Below are 18,759 nucleotides of genomic sequence, written 5' to 3'. Positions count from 1 at the left end.
AGAGCAGCCCAGGGCAGCCGGCCGTGTGGCGCAACGACTGCCAGTGTGCCAGCGGGCCGGCCTTGCCGGGCCTTGCATCGGAAGTGGCAGTGTGTTTAACAGCGGCCCGTAAGTGCCGCCCTGCCGCTCGTGTAGGGGCGATCCGGGAATAGCCCCATTTAACGCCCGTTTCCCAACACAAACATTACAGAATCAATTTTCTCGTTGTTTCCACCCAGTTTTACTTTGCCTCCTCTCTCTCTAGGTCGAGAACATCGTTGCGTATGCGTCAACAAGTCCACACTCTGGCTTGAATTTCACGTGTAATCGCCCAACTCCACTGCAATTACCATTTGTTGTTGTTGTTAGAGGAAAAAGCGAGAAAGAAATCGATCCGCGACCTTCAGCTTGTTGTTGTTGTTGCCACCCCCGCCGGGTAATTGCTTGCCCTAATTGCGAGTCTGCCGCTGTTTGGCGTAATTAACGCATGATTATTGAAACGCCTCGACGGGAGGGAGCGACAGGGAGGGCGGGCGGACCGCTGGCTGGCACGGCTCCTAAGGAGACAGCGCCAAGAAAAGGGAGAAGGCGAACAGTTTTCTCCTGAGAAAGGAACTTCTCGACTGCACGAGCAGTTCATGCAGTTACTACTATGTTTGCAATGTAAGTAAATGAATCATTAATAAAAATTGTATCTAAAACTAATTACATCCAAATTTAAAAATAATGAAAGATATTTCTTGTATGTAAGTAACTCGATACGGAGACATCGCGCATTCTGAGCTTCGACGAAATGAAGAGAAACTTGATCTGCTTGCCACGTGTGCCTAAAAGCCTTTTTATTTTTCGGCCGCTCCCTCTCGCTGTCAGTCGCGTCATTCATACTCACTTCGCCGGCTTCGCCCTTCCCTTTCACCCGACAGTGTGGGCGTCGTCGCGGTCGTTCTGCCTCTCCAAATCAGCTCGCAACGGCACCTGCCTGCAGTACCTGGAACACGAAAAGGAAACCCACTGTGAGATTGCGTCGCTGTGACGGATCTTTTCCTTCGCCGGCGGCGACCTCTGCCGGCCGTTCGGGAACAAATCGCTCAGATGGAACGATTTGGAGGCGTTATGCCACCGGCAGGTCCGGTCGGCCGGAGGCTGAAGTGAAAGATTTCACGCTGCTCGCGGAACTTAACGCCTCTATGCCGCGGTTTCAGAACATTAACATCGCCTCATTGACAATCCGAGCGACAGCTGCGTCGATCGTCCACGCACGAGACCGCCCTGCCCCGTCGGCTCGACAAAGGAAAGAGTCAAGGTTGTGCCGACAATGACGACTGAACCGCTAACCGCGGCCACGGCGGCCACCGCGGGGGCAGAACAACAACATAACCCTGGGAATTGGAACGTTACACAACGGCGACAATAACGCATCGGCGATGCGACAATGGGGCGCGCGTGGTCAACGCGATCACTACGTTCGAGACTCTCGAAGCGTTTTTTCACACGTGTGGAGTGAGTGCGCGGCGCGACGCTAGGGGCGCTAGCTCCGCGTTTTGTTTTTGTTTTCGACAGTGTGCTCGCGTGCGCTTTGCGTGTATGCGGCCCGCGGATTCAGAGCGCGGCGTGCTTTTGCGCCGCTTCGCACCATTTACCGCAGAAGTGGCCCGAGAAGGCCAATTTGGCCCTGGCGGTGTATGGCGCCAGTTTTGTTTTATTAGTCAGATCGGTTCCCACAGGCTGTCCGTCTTTCTCTGGCGGGACAGTTACTGGACCGTCAGGGGCGCAGGGGCCGCGCCCAAACAAAGTACCAACTTTTCTTAAATTAAAAAAAAACGTGGAGGGATTTACTTTGGAAGTTAGGATTGGAAGGCCAGTAAATTGGCGTGTTCTGACCGCCGAGCTGCAGTCACATCGTCGCAGCAACACCACCCGAGTGGCTGGTGCTGGGACGATGTGACTGCAGCGGGCAGGGCGGCAACCACAAGGAGCATTGCTTGCGAAATGGAGACATTAGTCGCAAGATCGTCGAGGCACGCGTGGCGTGTCTGTCGCGACGTGCCTAGCCTCGCGAAAGGTAAGGCGACACTAACTAGGCAAACTGGAGGTCGCGGGTTCAAAACTTGGTTCAATTTTTTTTTTTTTTGCTGTTGGCAGCGAACGATGACTGCTTGGCCACGCGCCACTCCCCCGCGCGCAGCAGCGCCTGGCCGCAGGGTTGCCTACCTTGGCGAGGCGTGGCCGGTCGTGCCCCGTTGCCGTATGCGGGTGCACACTCGCGACGGAGTAACTGCAACCCGTTCGTCCTTGCGTGTCCCGCGCGGCCCGCGGGTCGGACCTTTCCGACGCCGCCGCGCCGTTTCCGCCGTCGCTGTCGTTTCGCGGGGCATTTATTCATTTATTCGGAACCGGTCGGTCATAATCACAGGGAAGGCCCCACCCAAGTGACAGCAGACACTTTTTTTTTCGAATTCCCGCTCCGCGATGTCGGTTCGGGTCCCCGCCGGGTGGCAATGACCCTCGGGGACCTCTTTACAGTGCGGCCGCGCGCCGAAAGCAAAGCAGAGGAAAGGACCGGAAAAAATAAACCGCCGAGGGAGAAAAACGGGAGTGGCTCGCAGTTTGCCGCGTCGTTTGGACGCACCGTCGGGAATTGAATTACGTCTGTGCGCGTTCGTTGAGTCACCGTGCTAGGTCACCCTGGGCGGGGCGGCGCGGGGCGGGGCGGCGTCGTGTCTGCATCAACGGGATTTATCGTGGGGCAGGGCGACGCGGCGGGGCGGGGCGGGGCGTGTTCCACATGTCTACCCGAGGTCAAGCTTCCGAACCTTTACTGTATTTGCTCGCGCGCGCGTGTGTGTGTGTGTCGTTGCTAGCTGTCTTAATCGGATTAGTAACTGCAAAAAAGGAAAACACTATCCCGTCCGTTTTTTCTCCGCTGGCTAGTCGTTGGCAGTAAACACACGCACGTTCGTCCACACCCCCGCGCGCATTTTCGCACGTCAGTCTGCCGCGGGACGTGCTCTTCGGCACTGCATTCCTCGGGGTGCTCCGCCACGCCCCGCCCCGCCACGCCCCACCCCGCCCGGGCCTCATTCGGGACACGGTGTTTATTCGATCAGTCGATTTCACGCCCCGGCCTCTAGGCCGTGTGTGGCGCTGATTGGGCCCCACGTCCGCCGGCCCGATAACGCGCTGTGCGGTCCACTGTCTTTCCCTCTCGCTCTCCTGGGTCAACCCACGCGGCTGCGAGAGAGACAGAGCGCTCTGTCGGTCCGAATCGCCCTGCCGCCGGCCCGCCCCCGAACGCGCACGCCGCTAATAGAGACAGGCAGTCCTATCTCTCCCGAGTTTTTTCTGTTCATTTTCCAATTATCGATGAAGGTCTTTTCTATTACTGATGGTTCAATTAAGCCGGGGCTCAAAGCCCTTTCCCATCTGTATGCTAGTCGCTGGTTCAAAGTTACTGGGTCTGTTTACTAAAGTTTTTTTTCGTTTTCCTACAAAATTGAGAATCCCGGTTTGAGCGCATTATCTCGGATTGGTCCCCTCCTCGCGCGGCGTATCAAACTGCGCGTTAAGGCGCCCGGGGTAAATGACGACGATTGAAGCAGAGCGATGAAAAATCGTGACTGTCGGCCTGTTCCGGCCGGCCTGGCCGCTGTGCGCGCTGTGCCCCGCCGGGGCCGTTGTGGCGTGCTGACCCGTGCATTCCGCAAGGCGCCGCCTGCCCGGCCCAGGCCCGGCCTGCACACCTTGAACGCCTTGAACCGTCGCCCCGGTGTTAATGGGGCCACTGCAGGCCATGCCACGCCACGCCCCGCGCTCCAATAGCCCGAAGGTTCCCAGTGCACCTAGGACAGCGCGGTGCCGCCCGCACTCCGATCGGTCCCCGCCGCCCCAGGCCCGCTCCGTTCGGAATCGGAGAGAAATTTCGACCGTTTGAAACTTTAATGACGCCGACTGCTAATGCCGACTGGCGAGAAAGGCCATTCATTACTGTCCTTTATCATGTTTCTCTTTTGAAATTCGTGAAAGATAATGATTTTTTTTTCGCAGTTGTTTTAAAGTAATTTTAAGTAATTTTTCTGTGTTTTTTTTTTATTTTTAAATTTTAATGACCGGTTTGTCGAGCATCTTGGCCCGCCACACTGACCTCTGCGGCGCCCAGCGTCACCAGAGGGCGTCGTGAGAGCGAACAATATGCGGTGGGCCGTCCACACACACACACACACACACACATTTGCATATGCGTTGTGCTAGGCCAAGGATGCAGTCCGTTCGCGGTAACCACACGCCTCCGACGAGATGTGATTTATCAAACCGTCGATTGTGTGTCATCTGACATTGAAGAATGAATGAAGGAATGAGGCAGTGAGAATGAATGAAACATTTCCCACCTCCGGATTTGAAGAAGCCATGCTGTCCTGCCGCGTGCACACTTACTGTGCTTTTCTCATCGTTGTTCAGGTCGTGCGCACGGTAACCTCTGCTAACTGTCTGTCTGCGTGTCTCTGCCCGTCTGTCCGTCCGCCCGTCCGTCAGCAGCGCGTGCCGACATGACGGCCCATGATAGCATCACATAACGGCTGTCGAACTGTGAGATCGTTTTGGCTGACAATGGCTCGGGCAGTCCCTGTGCCGACAGCTAGTGTGACTTCTGCCACCAGCGTTGCCACATGTCTGCACGCCCGGTATATGGAACAGGTGTCGAAAACACCTGCGGAAAGAATGCACCTGTCACTTGCGTCTCAAAAACGGTACTGAGGTTTTCTGCTCTCAGAGTCGCAGAGTGGTGTGTTGTTCCACTTGCAAGCGTGCATGGTTATTTTTCCCCAGGAAAACAACTTCAGTTGAATGAATTCGATTGAAAAATTTTGGCAGTGTGGCTCTTGAACTTTTCCAACGTCACCGCAGAGCGCAGCGGTCGGTCACTTCGGCCAAATCAAATCGTGAAACAGTTGAACTCGGCGAAAGTGGTCGCGACATAAAAAGGCGCGTTTTGTTCCCAATGAAAGTGACGACGCTCGGCTCGGCCATACTTCTCCCTTTGTCATTACGAGCCTCGCCATCCGTCTCCTCTTTTCACCAATCGGAGTCCATTTCCGACGCAAATCGGTCAAGACTGTCAGTCTCCCAGCCCTTCTTAAACGAAAGTTAACCCCGGCGATCTCAAGCTCGTCTTCCGAGTCGGCTCACGCTTGATCAACGTTTTTTTTTTCACACGTGTCACTGGATGACTTGCTGGAGCGAATGAATAGACGCTAGGGTGGCCACCAGCGAGCCGCCTGCCTAGGGTTGCCATCGCGCGCAGGAAGCATAAGGCGAGCTGTCATAGGCGATACGTGATCATGCGCTCGACCAATCGGGAGAGAGATCACCTCCCGGAAGTCTATGGCGCGCGCAGTGCGCAGCACACGTCCTCCCCCGGCGACAGCAGCCGAGCGAAGACTGCTTTCGTCGCTCTGTCTCTCTCAACTCCCTCCGGGACGCCCCGTGAGTGCGACAGAGACGGCCACACCATTTTCCTCGTCTGAATTTTCCGCCAAGTTGACGTCACGGTCAGCGAAGCCAGCCGCTGCAGTGCAAGTGTAACCCGGCAGGAAACATGGTCACCCATCCCGACAATGGACACGTAACAATGTGATGTGTCACTCGCAGCAGCCCTATTAGCATGTGCACCTCGCTAGCCGACCGTGAAGCGATTCTCTTTTTCGCGCTTCTTTTCTCTTTGCCGGCAAAAGCAAGGAGGAGGATGGCTTTCCTTTTCTCGTATTGTCGCGCGATGAATAAGGGAAGTCGCTACCTTTGTGACCCGTCATGCCGACCGCGCCTATTCCGTGTGTGTGTGTGTGTGTGTGTGTGTGTGTGTGTGTTGCTTCGGTTTCAGGGCAAGAAACCCAAGTCTTTGGTCGTCATGTTGTGTGATCCTAGTGTTTACAAACCAACCAACTTGAAAAGCTGATGAATTGAAATTCGACTCTCGCTGTGTTTTCTCGCACTCGCGGCTGAACACACGCCGCTTTTCTGCTCACCATCACCCACCACCGTTTCCAGCTCGTTTCACTCGGACAGACTCGAAAGAAAATTGCAACGGAGATGATGTTATCCGGTATCCTGACAAGCCTCGCCGCTGCGGACGCCACGCCGCGGCCACGCGGGATTCCGATGCGAGTACACGGCCCTTGCACCCGGCGTATTTAGCTCGTCGTTTTGTGGACGCGGCCTGCGAATAAGATGCCTGCGAATAAGATGATGATGAAGCCAAGGCCGGGGCAACGGCCTCCCCGTCCTTGGCCAATGCAACTGCAGCTGCAAGTCGTGAGGCTCGTGGTTACACTTCGTGCTGCCAATTTCGGGCCGCGGAGAATGCGCACTGCGCGCACCGCCTCACACCCCGCCCGAATTCCACGGCTCTGGCTTTACGCTGCAGAGGAGGCTTGTGCCACGGCCGTAATGATGCCCCAGGGGGGAGGGCAGTTTGTTGCTATGCATACACACGAGATCGTGTCCCACTAGCCCTTTTTTTGTGTCTCTGGTTTCTTATTTGCTCTAACTGTCGTGTGGGCAGCCAGACGTCAGCAGCCTGTTATTGCTGGAGGTATTCGTGGCTCGGGGGAACCTGACAAGGACGTTAGTCTCCTCTGTGTGTGTGTGTGCGTGAGGCGTTTTTTGTGAGTGTGGGTGTGTCCTGATTGGATGCAGGCGTGACCATGCAGCCCGACTGCCCGCTGTGCAGAACGTCTGTCCAGCCAAGCTCCAGGTGCGCCCTCTCCAGTTCCAGCACCCTTCCAGCAGCAGGCCCTTCCAGCAGCAGGCCCTTGCGTGCGCCGTTTTTCAGTTACCGCACGCAGAAATGCTTAGCGCTGGCTGCTTCTTAACTGCCCTTGCTAATAATCTTGGCTGTATTGACAGCTAATCTGTAGCACCAGTGCAACCTTCTTAGCAGGCACTATTGCTAGGAGCAAGGCCTTAGCAGCAAACTAAGTCAGGAAATTTTCGGTATTCGAACCTCAGACTTTACTTGCCGACTTGTTACCTCAGCCCTTCGGCCACTGCCGTTCCTTCTGCAGAGAGTTACGAGGCCATTCCACGCAGGGGCCCATGATCAGTCAAAGGCCTTAGCGCAGCAGCATTATTCACCACCGCTAAGCCTCTGTGCTAAGCATTTTGCAGTCTTGCTAAGCTTGTGTTAGCTTCCGCTGCTAAGTCTGCACAATGAGCCTTAAGGTTAGTCTTCGGCTAAGTCTCCCTTGCAAGGCCCTTACCCAGGTTCCAGCTAAGTTGTTTTTTCGTTACAAACCGCTTTATTTAGCGGCACATGTTATACGTAAAATAAGGACCTCGTGCAGTGCCGCGTTGTGCAAGGCTTTGAGGCGCCCCGCCTGGCCCCGCCCCGGCCAGGCCGTGTAGTGCATGCAGCGCTACAAGCCGCTCTGCATTTCTCCGGTCCAATACTTTGAATGGCTGAAGAGAAGTCGTTAAGGGCTTTGGGCTTAGCGGAGAACCTCAGCCTTATTTCGACCCCGCTGCTCCACTGCTGCAATGGCACAACTGACGTCCAAGAAAGGAGCTGGCCGCAGTTTTTACTATGTCTCACAGTGTACTGGAGTGGAGGGTTGTCCACAACTGCACTGCGAATCACTGAGGATTTCATCCTTGTTTTTTTTCTAAATCGCTCGTCTCTTATTTATGCTGGTTAAATGGCGGCGGTGCCTTGAGGCCGGACACCATCCATCTATTGTGCTTCCCATGTGAGTTGTGTGGGCCGAACTGGGCTGCGTTTGAGCAAAAGACAGTGTGCAGGACACTGCCGCCGTGGGCCGCGCGCCTGGAGAGGCCAAGGAATCCGCGGGGCTGTCAGCGAGGACCGCGGTGAGGAAGATGGATGCCGACTGGAGATTCCAGGCTCCAGTAGATTGCCGTGTGTGTGTGTGTGTGTGTGTGTGTGTGTGTGTGTGTGCTTACGCGTCCTTCGGTCATTTGCAGGCAACCGCTCGTGAGAGTCACAAGCTGACGGACGACGCGAAATCGCCTGCGCCGCCCAAACTTCACCGCGTGCGCCATTATGGAAACTTGATGCTGCAGTTCGTGCCGCTGCTGTTTTGCCGGCGGGAGGCCACACACTGTTAAGGATTTAGGAACCATCAGCTGTTGTTGTTGTTGTTATTGATGGTGAGGGCGGCGGTGCCTGGCCCAGTTTTAGCGGGGTAAACGGGCGGGCCGGCCGCGGACCCGCGCGCGCTGATTACACCTGATTGCCGCCTCCACTGGAAGGAAGGACGAACTACACACGGAACACCTTCCTTTCCATCTCGTAGCGGCGGATCGATATCTCGATTGCCCGATTGGCGGCTCGCTCGATTAATTGCTTCCACGGGAAATCCAAGAAGGCCGTTGTGTTTCACCGGACTTGCACCTTATTTTCTTTAAAAACAATTTTCTTTTTTAAAAAATTTTAGTTTTTGTGGTAGAAATGAAATGCCGGACTATTTGAGGGACACACCTGAGAGCGCCATCTGCCGGCCAGTGGTTAAGCAACGCGCGCGTGGTTTGAAACTCCTTGGAATGCTCCCCCTCGGACGCAAGGAGGTTTTTTCCCCCCGAATGTTGGTCACGCTGACGGCGCGGACGGCGGAGTCGCCGACGCGGCCGGTCGCTTTTTACGGCGCCGACAAGAGGGCGGTCTTTTTCCCTCGTCGTGGACGCGGCGAAGGACCGTGAAGGCGCAAACAAGCTGCCGGCGCGGCCATCCGCCACACTGGGGGAGTTTTGCTACGCCTCGGAGTCGTATAGGTGCTCTGGCCCCCGTATTTTCACTTTAACCGGCCACCGCCTCGTCGTATGCAGAGCACCACGTGTGTGTGTGTGTGTGTGTGTGTGTGTGTGTGTGCTGCGCCTTGTGTGTTAATGCGATGCTCGGCGGACGAAAATTTCACAATTAAAGGCAAAGAATAGCAGCAGCGCCCTGCGAGAGCGAAGCGGGGCCTCCGAGCCGAGCCGGGCCGGGCCCGTGCAGCAGGCAATGCTGGCTGTGCTGGCTGTGCTGGCCTAGCCCATGAAAGCGAAGCAGGCGGCCAGATTTTGAGACGAGATAGCGGCGTAGAAACGCGCGCGGTACTTATACAGGACACCTGTTGCGGGAGCGGGGCGAGTGCCGCCGAGGCAGGGCCTCTGGCGGGGCCCAGGCTGACGCCCGCAGCATCAGTGTCTGTCGCGACTGGCGAGTGGGGCTCCCGGATAGCGATCGCCGTCGTTCGCCGGCGTTCGGCGGCGTGCACTGCTTGCTGTCCAGCGGGGCGCCGCGGACAGCACCCTACACCACACTGCCCGGAGGACTCCGGCTCGAGTTTAATTCCCCCGTTTTAACGAAATAAAAGTGGGAAAGAGACGTCCCGCTGGGGTGCGAGCGAGACAGACGGCCTGCTGAAATCCACGTCGTTTCGCTGCGGGCGGACCTAGGCGGCCCCCTGCCGCTCCGCTCCACTCCGCACTCAATCCTAACCGCCCGTTTCTTTCCAGATAACAATAATTGTGTTGACGACACTTTGGGGCCCTGGCTAGGGGCCCGCCGCGCGCCAAGTGAAGTATGACCGGTGTCAGCGTGAACCTATACCCCCTTACCTAGGGTACTATTTCACTAGGAGGAAAGTACCTTGCCCTAGGGGAGGGTAATATTTCCCTAGGGATATCATACTCATGTAGGGTGGGGGGTAATATTTTCCTAGGGTAACTTTACCCCCTCTAGGGGGGTAATAATCCACTAGGGAAAAATACCCTCTCTCTGGAGGGGGTAAAATTCCCTAGGAAAAAAATACCCATCACAGGGGGGTTATCATACACTAGTAATTTCTTACCCTCTCTCCGGAGAGAGGTACATGCCCACTAGGGTTAAGTTACCCAGGGGATCATAATTTACTAGTGAATTCGTACTTTCCCACCAGAAAAACGAGTGTGAAGATGAAAAAAAAATCCACAAGCAATTAGAGAAAGCAAGTCATATACAAAATGAGTCAAAATAAATTCTAAACACAGAAAACAACTTGATTCACGAATTTTAATGTTTTCAGCACCATAGGTCATTTTTTTCTTCATTTTAACTTTGCGAAATAAACGATGAGTTAGTCAGGTAGGTAGACGAATGCCCAAAACTCAGGAATGGGCGCCCGCTTTGGCTTATCCTTGGATTATGTAAAATCCAATTTACTTTTTTTAAATTTGATTTTTCTGAAATTGCGTGTGGAACGTGTCTTTCAACACCTTAATGCTCGTTTTCTGGTGAGGGAGTACAAATGCCCTAGTAAATTATTAACCCCTAGGTAATTTTACCCTAGTGGCCATGTACCCTCTCAGGAGAGAGGGTAAGAAATTACTAGTGTATGATTACCCCCCTGTGATAGGTACTTTTTTCCTAGGGAATTTTTACCCCCTCCAGAGAGAGGGTATTTTTCCACTAGTGGATTATTACCCCCCCTAGAGGGGTAAAGTTACCCTAGGAAAATATTACCCCCCACCCTGCATGAGTATGATATCCCTAGGGAATTATTACCCTCCCCTTAGGCAAGGTACTTTCCTCCTAGTGAAATAGTACCCTAGTAAGGGGTAAAGATACACCTTACACCGCCGGCCCGAGGGTCCGCCCCGGTCCGCCGCGGTCCGCCCGCGCCGTGGGCCGTTCCCACGTCGTGCTGTGGCGCCATCGAACACCGGGGCAGGGCGCTCAGTTGCAAAATGGAGTGTAGCTCACTTAGAGAGAAAGAAAAGAACATTCCGCGTTTGGGAAAAAAAGTAAAGTGCATCCCTCCCCCTGCGGTTGGACGATTTTTATGCAAACACTCCACCGTGGATTTTCCCGCGGTTGAGTGACTCGAAGTTATCTCTTTTCTCTCCGGCTTTTGGACCGAATTTCTAAAAGGCCCCGGGAATGTGGATTAGTGAGGCGGTAGGGTCCGTGCGGTCCGTCGTTCTGCGTGCGCGGCCAGAGTGTTTTCGTCGCTCTGTCTCGCTCGCACTCAGCGAGAGAGACTGGGCACAGCTCGCAGTCAGACTGCAGCGAGGCGCGGCACCGGGTTTCCTGCACATTCTGGTCAGTGCCCATGGAGTTCAAGGTCCGAACACCTCGGCACGCAGGCGCGTGTGTGCGCGTGCGTGTGTGTGTGTGTGTGCGCTCGCGCGTGCGGGAGTGGGCGTGTGTGGGTGCTTGCGTGCGGCGAACCCACGTAGGCTCAGGATGTGAGCATTTGTCCGATTTGGCCCCGAGAGGATGAAACAGTTTTACGACTCGTGTGGCCTACATTTCCGCCTCCATTTCTTTGCTTTTAACCCGCCTGATCTCGCGGGTACTTCCTCGCAGTCCTCCCGGGGGCGCTATCCCGGCTGCCGTAATGCCTCCGGGAAGGCTTCCGTATTCGGCGCGGTTTCGTCGCGGTCATGAACGTCCGTCCCCGCTCTGCAAACAGTGTCCTGGACGGCTGTCATTTTCGTAATGAAGATGGCGCTCCAGTGCCCCAACTCGGACTCTCCGTCGTCCGTGTGTGTTTGTCTGTGTGTGTGTGTGTGTGTGTGTGTGTGGTGTTGTGTGTGTGTGTGTGTGAAAGTGTGTCGGTGATAGTGCACGGCAGGGCTGCAGTTTGACAGAGACTTGGCTTTGGAGCCCGAAGGACACGGCTAGAGACATGTTTACGGCGTAGGAGTGCCTGAAGTCCGCAGTGCAAGTCCGCGACTGAAGGCTCTCCTTGCGAGGGCGTTGTCACCAGCGGGGCTGGACCGTGCATTCCACCAAGCCGCGCCGAAGAAGTCCGCCCGGGGCGTCGAAAGGCGCCAGGCTTGTGCAACGTGAGATGATTGTCCCAGCCGCGACTTACTGCGAGGCTTTCTTTCACTGTCTTCATTATCGGATTTTCGTCGGGTGTTGCTCGGACCGGACTAGCTGATGATGGGCCGGCCACGGCTACGCACCTGAAACACACAATAGCGGCGTCGTTAATCCAAGGAAGGTGCAAAGAACCGCGCCTGGTCCTCGCAGTGGCGTTGCGTCACCCCGATGCACTCGATCGAGTGGGCCGGGACGGACCGGACCACCCGTCCGGCCCTTCGAGCTGAACAAATGAAGATCATCGAGGTGGGCAGCGGCGCGCTGCCTCCGAACGCTGCGTCTCTCTCGCGTCCGTGTGGGACGCGCCGCGAGCGCGAGAGAGACCGCGGAACCGTTGGACGCAGCCCGCAGCAGCCGGCGCATTGTGCGTGGATAGAGAATAGAGATAGAATGGAGAGCCCTGCTGTGCCCGCTGGGCGCAATCATCGGGGCTATGGCCCGCATTGTCTGCCACTCTATCCGATTCCGGCCGATTCCAGCCCCATTCTATCCCGCTGGGATTTGTTTGCGTTTTGTGGCAGTGTGGGTGAAAGTGCGGGATGCGTCGCCCCGCGTCGCCCTGCGTCGAGGTCACCGCGGTAACACCTCCTTGACAGAAGTGGCGCCTGTCCTCGAGTTTGTATCCTCTGTGCGTGTTTGTGTGCGAGCGGGGGAGGGGCGACGCACAGTGCGCCAGAAGACCGGCGGAGGTGGACAAAACTTAAGACGCGTTTTTAGCTCCAGGCAGGCCTCGAAACGAACGTGTGACGCCACCAATGGATTCCTCGTTCGGAAAGCAATCCATTGGTGGGATCACACCTTTGGTTCGAGTCCCATAGCTACTCTAGAGCTCAAAACGCGTCTTGAGTTTTGTCCGCCTCCACCGGTCTTCTGGCCCACTGTGCGACGCCTCACCGCCTCGCCCGCGACGTCCCCGAGTTGGCTGGTTCGTTACATGCACCGCCCAAATGCATTCCGTTGCACAACGCGTCGCATTCGGCGTATCTAGGCTGCCGGCCGGCGCGGTGCCGCACCCCGCTGCTGTCGGGTTATACGGACGGCCGAGCTGGCAGCCCGGCCGGACAGTCCGAGCTGGCGGCGGGCCTCTCATCCTCCGGGTTGCGGAAGCCGGACAACGCAATACGCCCCCGTCACAAATGGACAAATGGACCGCGACGCCGCGGCGCCATGCGGGTCAAGCCTCGCTTCTTGGCCTCGACGTCGTCATGTTTGCGGTCGGCCCGGCCAGACGAAACTGCCGTCGAAGTTGACGAGCCTGGCTTGGCGGATCTGGCGTGCGCCGAGTGCACCGCAGCGCCGCACTGCGCCGCACTGCGCACGCCGACAATTTACCGCTTTGCCGAGCCTGCAGCTCTCTCACCTCGCGGCCTGGCGGCCCTACTGCTCCACAGACAGACGCACCCACGACGACGACAGGCGAAAGCGCGCGGGATGTCGAGCACATCGACGGCCGGCGGGGCGGCATTGTCGGGGCCCGGCTTTGTGTCAGGGCCGGATAATCAGCTGATTGGGGGACTGGGCCAGGAAGGAAGGAGCGGCACCAGGGGAAGTGGAAGTGGGAGGTGAGTAGGAAGACGGGATGAGAGGTGGAAAATCAGGTGCAACTTGGCGTGATTCATGTAATGAGCGGAGAGGTAAGTGTAGGGCCTAACTCATGAGGACGGGTGCGTCATGAGGGACGGGCTTGCGCCCAGGAATGTCCCTGGACCAAGGCGCCGGCTCGGGGTCACCGGGAAGCTGAATCTGGCAAAATGAATAGGCTGGGCTTATCCTGCACGCCATCGGTGCGTAGATATCATGTTGTCATTTTGCGCTCCGCTGGGGCGCGGCTTGGCCTGGGCCTTCCCTGCGTTCCCGGCGTGGATGACGTCGCTCCGGACTTGGCGACCCTCCGCTGTTCTAATCTGACTGGAGACGCGGTCGACAAAGACGGCACTTTCTATCTCGGTCGGGATGGGGATGCCTCCGCCGATAGCGAGTCGGTCTTGGCTGCCTCCTTGGCCCGACGAGGGTTACGCCGTGGCCGAAATGGCGAAGGACACACCCACGTCAGCCTCTTCGGCACAATACCGCACCGGCTTAATAACCAGGCAACGCGCCAAAAAAATGGGTTTCGCTTGATAACGCCCTGGAGCGGCTGCAGCGAGGTGAAAGCATTGGATGCAAAGGCGCGGAAATCACTCAGAGGAAAGCAAGTGACGATCGGGGCGTCGCGACGCAAAAAACAACAAGACGCCCTGAGCCATCATCGCAGCCTCGACGTCAACGCCGCCGCGTCCGGCCCGCTTCTTGGCAAATAAATCGCCATTGTTTCGATTTCTCCTCGCGATTGACGGCGCAGTGCAGCGGGGTGACTCGCGCTGTCTCCGTCGCACTCGTGGGGCGGCCCTGCGGGTGCGAGGGAGACGAAGAGACCGAGTTTTGAGGGGCTTTCCGACCCGGGGACCGTCGCTAAAGACGCTGGAGCGGGCCGTGGCGCACGTGAGGTCGCTGAGCGCGGCACCGCGGCGACGCGCCGATCGCCCCTTCCATCCAACTGTCCGAGGATGGCACCGTTACGCGCGGACAGGAACGCCGGCAACAAGTTGTTGGGAGGGACGTCCCCGGACGACGGCAGCGAGGCAGCGGAGCCGGATTGGTTTGATAGTTTGATTCCCGTGCGCGACAGGTCATACGGTGCAGTCGCAGTACAGTAAGGGGCCGTTGTTGAAGCGAGCGCGGATTTTCAGACCCCGCTCCACGTGGCGTGAGATAGATCGAAGACGAAAACCGCGGCACAACTTAACGCATGCCTCAGCACAAAGTTCTTTTAAATTTAAATAAAATTTTTGAAAACACAACCTGAAAAAGGGTTTTTTGATTTTTGATTTTCTTGACCCAAGAAAAATTTTCTTTATTAAAAAAAAATTGGATTCAGAATTTTTTTTTCAAAAACCAAGAAAAGTTATATTTTTTATCCAATAAGTCAATTGTTTTTTCTGGGTGCACTACCATAAAAAATAAAAACGCAATCAGGAAAGTAATTGACAAGTGCAGAGAAGGTTGGTGTTCTAGTGAGTTGTTCCTTTGAGCCTTACACTCGACGGCCACCTGACAAGGCACGCCTCATCCTCGCCAATGCCTGCATGGTCATCACCAGCGAGCCGCGCTGTACCGGACTCGGTCGGCACGCGGCCTGTGATCAAGCGTCCGGCCGTCAGCGCGCACGCCGCACGGCACGCGCGTGATGCAACCGTGGCAATGACCACCAAGGAATGGTGCCTGCACTGCATGGTGCATATTCGCTGCCCGTCGCCGCCGCGTTCCGAAGACGCTCGGAAAGACGGCGAAGAGGCTCCGAAGATGCGCCGAAGATGCCCCGAAGACGCGCTGAAGATGCTCCGAGGACACGCCGGACAGGCTCGGCTTAAGGACGCGCCCTGCCCAGGACTATTCTGCGTGACCCAGATGAGGCTTCCTTTCCCTTGAGGCATGGGAACAACATTTGCCCTGCGCTCCGAAACCTGTCAGCGAGCCAAAGCCGAGGCTGAGCCGAGGAATGTCGATCACATGCGATGCTCCGGATCAATCCCTAGCTTAAGTGGCGGGAAAAAATCTTTTCTATTTTTCCAGTTTTTATTTTTGAATGTGTTTCGAACACGGATTAAATTCTTGAAATTCTTTTCGCGCAGTTAAATTGCTGCTCCATTTGTTAATCTTGGCATTCGATTTGTTTTTTACATGCAGGAAGGAACGCAGCAACACGATACTAATTGCTCGCGATTGAACTCCCCGGGCTCGTCTGCCCACTTCGTGCCCGTGCCCCCCGTTTGGTTTGGGCCGGCCGGCCAGTCGGAGTGCGGATTGCTTTTTCAGCCACACTGTGCTGTAAGACTGTAAGACATGTTACCATGTGGCGGCCTTTGGGCCGGGCCGGCCCGTCCGCGCGAACCGGCTCCTGCTAACGGCACTCCCCCCTCCCCGGGCCGCCGCTGCCATTGGCCATTGGCACTGAGCGAGTATGTCAGGTCCGGTCAGGTCCATCCTGCATCCTTTACCACGTCCCGTTCGGGAGCAGAGCCCTTTTCCTCGTTCCAGCCGCTCGGTGTTCGCCGAGTACGAACCACTTTTGTTGACATTCATCCGAGGTGCGGGAAGTCCTCGCCGCGAGGTTTAACGACACGAAAGCCTCGCCAATCGCGACCGCGAGCTTGCCGCAGCTCCATTCTCTCTGCTCATAAATAATCATTCCGCGGCAACAAATGTTAATGGTTTAAGTAGTGTCGGCGCAATAATGTTGAACGGAATTGTCCGTAATGAAGCCCCCTCACTGTAAAGTCTTGGTCGCGGCGGTATAGAAAGCGCCTAAGCTAGTGCGGTGCGCGCTCTGTGCCGGCATGGACCCGAGGCTTGGGAACTTTAGAGACCCGATGGCGCTTACACACTCACACACACGTGCACACACTCGAGCGTGTCGTTTTCCCTTGTGACGCCGACGTCGGCATTTTTACGGTGTGGCGGGGGCGGCTCGCCGTTCACATAACCCTGAGTGCACGACACCTTGTACGGGGACGCGGCACTCGCCTGGGTGGGTGCACTGCCTCCATAAACTCGGCTTCATGGAGATTTTTAAGTGCGAAAAACGAGCAAAAGGGTTTGTTTATTTTGCCGACCGGCGGCGGCGCCGATCTCGATCCGTGTGGTGCAGAGCCCTCCACGCGGAAATGCAAACTTGAATGACTGTGGGAGGAAACGGGTCACTCCCGATTGGCTGCGCCGAAGCCAACCGACGCGAGCCGAGTCGGCCGCCTAGACTCGATTTCGCATCGGAAGCAGCAGGAAGGAAAGCCACCCGTTTTCCGGCTGACTGCTGGAACTCCCGCCCGGAAAAGCGCGACCAGAAAAACCCTTTTTTTTCATGGGTAAAGAATTTTGATGCAAGAATTTTTTCATATAGTAGGTAAATCAAAAATAATTTTGCGTAAAAAAAATTTTCCCTTGATCTAAAAATGTATTTTTGTTGTTATGTGTTTGAACGTGGCAGAGGTGTTACCCCGCCAACTCTCTGGCTGCCGATTCGTCCTAAACCACTGCCGCTGTTTCTCAATCCGTGCCAGCCGACGGAGCCCTTTTGTCTCCTGTCTGCCACCGCTTGGCAAACCGCTGAATCCAGACCGACTGCTGTCGCAAAGGCCCTCTGCGGCCCTTTACCTTGCCCCTTGATGAGCCCTGGACGCGTGCTTCCCACCCAGCGCCCTCCAACGAGGCTATAAAACTGGTGCCCGCTCGTCTTTTTTCAACTGTCGCGGAACGAATTAAGACTTGAGACTCCCTTTTTTGTGTCTTGTTCGCCTTGTTGCCGGCCGGTGTGTGAAAAGCCCTGCTGGGAGTAAGGTGCCATCTTGTTTCCCGGCGGGGAAGTTCCCAGCAGCTGCAGCAGCCCTGTCCGCTCCACTCGTAGTTTATTTCCTCTTGCTTCTGCATATCAAGAGCCTTGTTTATCATGAACGTTGTTGCTCTGCTCTTGATTAAAACAACTCGGCCGGTTCATGAGGTGCCCGGTTCCGCGGCAGTCGCTCCGGGTCGTTTTCGCCTGGTTCATTAATAGGTAAGGAGGCAGATGGAGCGCTGCGGTGGCGACGGTCGCGACAGCGAAGGCGGTGAAGACGATTGAGAGAAACGTCTAATTCGGAGCACGGCCTGACCCGTTGCGACAGTCGTCCACACGACGACCACAAGGGCCGACCGACGCGGGGAGGGGCCCCAAAACCCTTCCCGGGCGACAAAAAAATAAAAGGAAGGGTGTCGCTTTCTGTCGGGTGTTACGGCGCGGCTGAGTGGAAGGAAGAGTTTGATGAAGAGATTGTCGGGACGACTTTTACTTCGGCAGCCGCGCTCCCATTTAGATAGCGCGTCCCTCTTGATCCGCCCCGCGTTCAAGTCTCCAGAAGGCACAGCAAATTTCTTTAAAGATTTTTTTCTCAAGTCTTACGAGCTTTAAGTTTATCACCTTTTGTTAGAGTCATGTACGAGCAGGTTGGGTGGATAGCAGACCGGGGGGGGGGGCATCCGGAACTTGGCCTGCGCAGTGCCCGGGCCGCCCCAGGGCGTGTCTCGGCGAGACCGGGCGCGTGGGGCGCGCAATGAGGCTCGGAGATTTCGATTTGATGTCAAGTCATGCGTGTCGGCCGGTCGGCCGGCGCCGGAATTTGGCGAGTCGGCGGGCCGGCCACGGGGGCGTGAGGGTGTAGGCCCCACTGTAGGGGCCGGCCGACCGGAAAATGTCCGGCAAATCCCGCATACTACGGCCTGGCGGCGCGTGGCGGGGGCGGGGCGGGGCGGGGCGGGGCTCGGCCAACGCGAGCATTACGCGAGGGCGGGCAGCAGGCTATGGGTCCGTGACGCCCAAGGCGACCGAATCAACCACACACCACGAAACGCCCCGCCGCTGCTTTCTTTTCATTCTCGTTCCTTTTGTTCTTGTTGTCTATTTCGGCTCGGAACGGCGCGCGCTTTGCATCGGTAGAAGTCGGACGCTTTAATTTCCCCGGCACGCCGCGCTTCATTGCGAGCACGCACACCAACACACGCACACACACACACACAGCCATGCCGAAGAATGTGGGTAGGTGTGGTGGTTCGGGGGGTCACTGCAGTCAGCGACCGCTCCGCGCCTGCGACTTGCCATACCGCATGGTCCCGCTACACACAACACCCACACACTCACACACACACACACACACACACGGCGGACACGCGCGTGTTAGCGTGATGTTCAGAATGTGCCGAGCATGCAAGACGGGCGGCGCAGGCCGGAAACAGAACGGGGTAAAGAAAAAAAAGTCTCGGCGGCGCGGGTACTCGAACCCGGCGCCACGGCGTGACCCCCTTTCCGCGAGGGGCAGCCAGGGGCAGCCAGGGGCCGGCCGGCGGGCGCGGGC

At 56.6% G+C, this 18,759-nt stretch overlaps 1 protein-coding gene across 1 annotated transcript in view; it reads left to right on the top strand.

The window, feature by feature from the left end:
* Window positions 1-18,759, top strand: part of LOC117639699 (rab3 GTPase-activating protein catalytic subunit) — a gene marked incomplete in the record, with an annotated part of 60,321 nt that overhangs the window by 37,706 nt on the left and 3,856 nt on the right.

This window comes from Thrips palmi, unplaced genomic scaffold (assembly GCF_012932325.1).
Source record: "Thrips palmi isolate BJ-2018 unplaced genomic scaffold, TpBJ-2018v1 HiC_scaffold_11, whole genome shotgun sequence".
Classification (NCBI taxonomy): domain Eukaryota; kingdom Metazoa; phylum Arthropoda; class Insecta; order Thysanoptera; family Thripidae; genus Thrips; species Thrips palmi.
The sequence above is the reverse complement of the archived record's forward strand: the minus strand, read 5'-3'. Positions and strand labels throughout refer to the sequence as shown.